Below are 6000 nucleotides of genomic sequence, written 5' to 3'. Positions count from 1 at the left end.
ATTTTAATCTTGAACCAACAAATGTATTTTTTATAGCTGTAATATTGGGGTGGAGGCAGCCAACTCAATGCATTGTGCCTGATTCTGAGCGTTGAGAAGGGGCCAGCACTGCTCTGACACAGCTATTGTTTCTCCCGTTCCAATTGTATTTACCATGGCCTAGGTCATGCTCTGAGAGCTATGACCTTGGGTGCTATGAGAATAGCACCCAAGCAGGAAAAGGCAGGGTTAGTGAGCACCTTTAGCAATGCAAAGAAATCCTTTTGCAGAGTTGTCATGTAGCTGCTATCTGGTTAGCTGCCCATTGTTCTTTTTCTAGGCTACTGATGGGCTTCTGGAGAGGAAAGGGATTTGCAGTTTAGCATTAAAGAGGGACTGAAGTTTATCAGAGCACAAGTCACATGCCCATGGCTCCCAGGAAACTTACAATATGTCTAGCCCCATGTCCGACTTCAAAATTAAATATTAAAAAATCCGGATTTCAGTGCAGAAGTCTGCTGGAGCTGCACAATTAACTGATGAATTTTGAAAAAAAAAACATGTTTTCTTAAAACAGTGACAAAGCTTCCTTCTATCTGCCTAGTGTGGGCGCTAGTGGATCCATCACTTATTATGAGATGCCTCCAGTACATCATTATACAGTACCATGAGCGAGATACATAGCAATTGGCACCTTTCTGTACAGATGGATTACCACTTTATCTTGCGTGTCCTTTCAGCCATAGTGAAACCATTTTGCAGGTGTTACCCTTCAGGGATCTCAAACCCTAATTAGTTCCATGTTCATCTTGGCATGTGGTGACCAGCTCCTAGCAATCTCACTGCCTTGTCAGCCACTATCAAATTTGCCCCATCAAACTTATATATAGTGGTCAATGTGGTGATTGTTTGCAGAATCACCTCTGCAGCTGCTAAAATATAGTTCAGTTTGGAAACCTGAGATGCTTCGTACAAAGGGGTAACACTCCACTTGTGCAGCACAGCTTAGTCCCACACAGCATGGACTCTTGACTAAGCTTCCCTTAACCAGCAGTCTGTATCTACACATTGGCAGAATGGCAGGAGGACAACCACTAGTGACAGACAATCATAACCACAGCAAATAAAAATCATAAAACAAAGATATGTTGTGAGGGCAAGGTCTATCCTACACAGTGGCATCGACTGGAAGCTCGTACTTCTGTAATTCTACAATGCTTATCTGTTATCTACTGTGTAAACCTTTGCCTTTTCTCCTTTTTGAATGGCTGTCCCTATGGCTAAACAGCAGTTTGTTTACAATATATAAACTATAGTAATCACAGTTTTTACCAGTGCAGGGCAACAGTACAATATATTTTAATTACTTTAAATCACTCATTTTTTTGGTGACACTGTTCCTTCCTTGATGGTCTAACTAGAGTTTTCAGCACTGTGTTGCTGGGAGCTCATGTGCCAGAAGGGGTTGGGGCAGGGGGCCCGGCTCCACTGCCTGCACGCGGGTCTCGTTACATTACTGCCCTTCTTGTTGTGCCTGAAGTTGCTTTCTGCAGCTAGGTTTATTATCCACTTGTACTTCCAGGTTCTTCTCCATCAAGGACTTGACTAACCTTGTCCAATTAAGCCTATAAGTGGCTGCATATTATTATATCCAGAATGCATAACATTACCGTTACAAACATGAAACCTCATCTGTCACTTACACGCCTGGATTGACAGCTTGTCCAGATTCACCTGCAAAGATGACTTAATTGGCTTTTTGTGATAAGCAAACTCAAATGTATTATTTACCAGTGCCCTCTCACATGTGATTAATGAAAAAATGTAATAACATTGAAAACATTGAACCAATTTATATCATTTAAAACCACCCTTACACATGCAAACAGAGTTACCAAGATCAACATACCTTAATTTTAAAAGCAAATGTTTAAATAAAACGATTCCTACTTACTTCATCATAAACAACAATTACATTTGTTTGACATGATCTAACCTTCATAGAATCATGCTAATTACTGTTCATAATGACATTCTCTAGAACATAATCTTAAATAGGAGACCTCATCCAATGGTGTAACTAGATGTTACTGGACCCCACAGCAAAATCAACTGAGGGCCCCGGAATATTGAACAGTTGACTTATTCTTCCAAGATATATTGAAGTAGCTAAGTAATAAGGGCTTCATTGGACCCCATAACTTATTGTCCCCTGCAACCACAGTGTCTGCTTCCTCTGTAGTTATGCCTCTGACCTTCACAAATATCTTGCCCAGAACAAATGTCAGTTTTGTGGGTCAATAATTGTCAGGTTGATATCAATTTATTTTTAAGGAAATGCAGTTTTTCCTCATTCAAAGCATACCAGCTGGGAGTCTAAGGAATTTTTAAAACAATCTAACTAAGCTCTCAGAGGTCTACTTAGGACCCAGGCATTTGTTCACATTAATTTCACTTCAATACGTAAGTACATTATCTTGTATTAGCCAATGACAAATTGTTTGAGCTGAGCTCTTTGGAGCTTTACAGAGTGGGTCCTGTAACTCTGACTCCTCTATTGTATAACTGAGAAAAAGAACTCATCAAGCACATTTGTTTTTTCCACTGTAACCAAAGTATCTCTATTCCACCTGGCATCTTTTGAAATATGATATACTTAAAAGACTTTTTGGGATTAGTCTTCTGCTGTCTAGTAGCTTTTCTTCTAGTGTGTTTTTGCGACATACTCCATCTCGTACCTTCACCTCTGTGTACCTTTCAAGAGTCAGCAAGTCCTCAGTATGCAAAGCACCTCTGATCCAGAGGCCTATGCACACCAACTGACCCATTCTTTCCCTGCTATGCACAATGCCAAATGCCTTTATGAGATGAAGAACTCAAGGCTATCCTATTTTTGATTTTTCACTTATGTTTTTTTTTTTGTGAAGTTCTTCTTTTTGTCTCTCACATTTCATGCCCTTTAAAGAGTCAGTGATTGCTGAGCATTCAAAGTGACTTTCTTCCAGAGTGAGTGTTGGGCCACTGTTTGTCTGGCATATCCAATCCTTTTGTGAGCTTTGTATGCATTGGATCAAGGCAGGTAGAGAACCAAGAGCATGCTAAATGTCTATTTGGGCTATGATCTGGAAGTCACATTTTCTGTGGCCACAGTAAAAGAGCAGTTTTGGTATTAGGAGTAGGTTAGAAGTACATGTACATCATGAAAGAATCCACTGTAGAGAATATCAAGAATATTACATGTATAAAGGTTTATTTAGAGATACATTGTACATGTTTCAGTTTTCAGATAAGGTTTCATGCCCAGTAGCCCAAACCCACATTGGAATGACCAGAAGGTCCACTGGGTTAATATTTAAAGTGAAAACTAGAAGGGAGTAGACTGGCTAGAAGGATGTTTGCAGTAAGAGAGTGTATTCAGCCAACATAAAGTATACGAGTTCAATAGTACCAAAATAGGCTGGATAACAAAATGAATAACATAATGGCTCAGGAGTTCAAAGTAAGGGAAACAAGAACATGGAGCTTTGGAAAACAGGAACATAAACTGGTTAATATCTGCACGGGAGAGAGTCCAGAAGCAGGATCAGACTGGAACTTGAAAATCAATAATGTAGACCGGGTGTCCAGCAGTTATGGAGACCTATGAACTGGCTAGGAGAGAAGCCAGTTCAGGGTTAAAAAAGGGGCCCTCAGCTGGGAGCTAATTAGGGATAGGCTGCAACTGCCAGTTAATGCAGAGCAGCTGGGAATAATTGACAATGTCAGGGCTAGCCATAGGAACCTCAGAACAGGGTAAGTCTATGCCTCTAATTTGAATAGTGAAGACGTAAGGCAACAGGTTGCAACACGCACGTTCCCTGGTTCAAACCCAGCAGAGGGATGATACCTTACATAAATCTTCTGTATAATTAAATGCTTCTTATCATTCCCATATTTGGCAAAAGTTTATCTAGGTGTTCACTGCAGAGCTGGAACTAGGGGTTGGAAGAGTAGGCACGTGCCTAGGGCGCAAAGCTGGGGGGATGCCAGGCACATGTCCTCTCTTTCTATCGCTGTACAGAGAGGTCACACTCAGGCCCTTCAGTGCTGGTTCCGCTTGGTGCTTAAAAGCCTAAGGGATACGGCACCCCCAAAATATCAAGTGGTAAAGCAAAAAAGGCTAGCACACACAGCGTGGTCATACCCCTGGTGCGTTTATTGCGTCACAACGTTTCGGGGGCGTTCCCACTCTTTCTATTACCCCTTGTCCAGTCGCCTCTCTCTGCTCTGAAGCCAGCTGTGAGGGAGTGCAGCAGCTTCTATTTGCACACCGGTGCCTATCCGGCATATGTGTGCTAGCGCCTATCCGGCCTGGCACGGCGCTGATTCACTGGCCTTTAAAAAAGAGATCTTATTCCTTTATTTCCTATTTTCCTGCAGTTCCTGACAAATTCATTCTATTTGTATCATGGACTTTTCCAAAATAAGTTTATTACAGAGCTAGGTTCAAGAATATTTTTTTTTTTTAGATCTTGCCGGGCACAAAATAATATATCTCTTTTTTTAAACTAGTTACCATAGAAAGTACCACATCAACTAGGGAGAGTCCCAACAGTTTCTAATGAAAACAACAGAATGAGTTTATCAAACATTTATTGCTTGATACACGTTGGCATCTGTTCTGCTTCACTGTGACAGCTCAGGATACCCCACGCTGAGGTACGATGCTGTGCAGATAATTGTGATGTTTGCAGGAGTTATAGAATCAGCAATGTCACAAAATACAGAGTTCTCCTACCAGGTGTTTCATACAGAACAAAACAGGGCACTGTCTGAACTACAGGTAAATGCTGATGGAAAAAAGAGTTCTGGGTAAACCAAATACAACTTGTTGTTAATAAAACAAATTACTTATTTACTGAGGTTAAGTGTAAAGTCCAAAATAATTGTGCCCACTAAAAGTCACAGTGGAATTGTGTAAGCCATGTTGGAACACAGGCATTAACTGTAGGAAATTAGCCCTGATATTGTGAGACTTTAACTCCATCCTCTGGGGTCTCAGGTTCCATTCCAGCTCATAAACTGTAAACTACGTAAGATTATGTCACCCGCAGCTCCTGTGGGTTTACCCTGGGTACCCCTGTGTTTTTTTCGCTCCACACTCCAGAATTATACACATACATTAACTGTGATAGAGTGCTAGCTCCACTGGTATGGAGTATGATGTAAACTGATGAGCTATAGGGTCTCCTGCAAAGTGCAGAATGCAATTTTTAACTGTGATGCAGCATATTTTCCCAGAATTGTTAAGGCAGTGTGAGCACCTAGCACCCAAGCACCTCCCCACAGTTGGTATAAACCTCCAGTGGCTCATACCCCACCTCACCTCTGTAACCCACACTAACTCCCGGGAGGCTGCCCTACACCAACCTCCAGCTGCTTGCAACACCCCCACCAGCCCACAGCCCTTCAACCATCCACCACTAGCTCCAATACAATCCTTTCTTCTATATAAACAACTGGTTAACATTTGGTTTTGCAGTCACTGATCACAATCTGTAGACATCTTAAACAATCTGTAACAAAGCAGCGGCAAACAGTCAGTAGCCAAAACATATCAGAGCATCTCCTCAAAGAGGATCACCTGGAAGACCTAGAGTTGGGTTTACGTCAACCATGGATTTTTTCAAATTATTTTGGTCCATGTTAGCTTGATTAGAGGTGTGATATTATTGTCTAGTATTATCCAGTCCTGTAATATATTCATTATTTCATAATAGTTTTTTGTCATAAAATAAAATCAATTTTATTAACTTTCTAGAATGTGTTCTAGGGATAAGATCATCAATTAGTCCCAACAGACAGACCTTTGGGGACTTAACTCCTAGCAGTGAAAGTTGTTCAGCTAGATACTCCACCACTGCAGACCAGTAATTGGATATATGTATATAGTCCCATATCATATAAACAAAGCCGGAGTCAGTAGTTTAGAGCAGACTACAAGTATCATTTTGCATAATTGGGAAAGCAATTTTTTTGGGG

This window comes from Xenopus laevis, chromosome 3S (genome assembly GCF_017654675.1).
Source record: "Xenopus laevis strain J_2021 chromosome 3S, Xenopus_laevis_v10.1, whole genome shotgun sequence".
Classification (NCBI taxonomy): Eukaryota; Metazoa; Chordata; class Amphibia; order Anura; family Pipidae; genus Xenopus; species Xenopus laevis.
The sequence above is the reverse complement of the archived record's forward strand: the minus strand, read 5'-3'. Positions refer to the sequence as shown.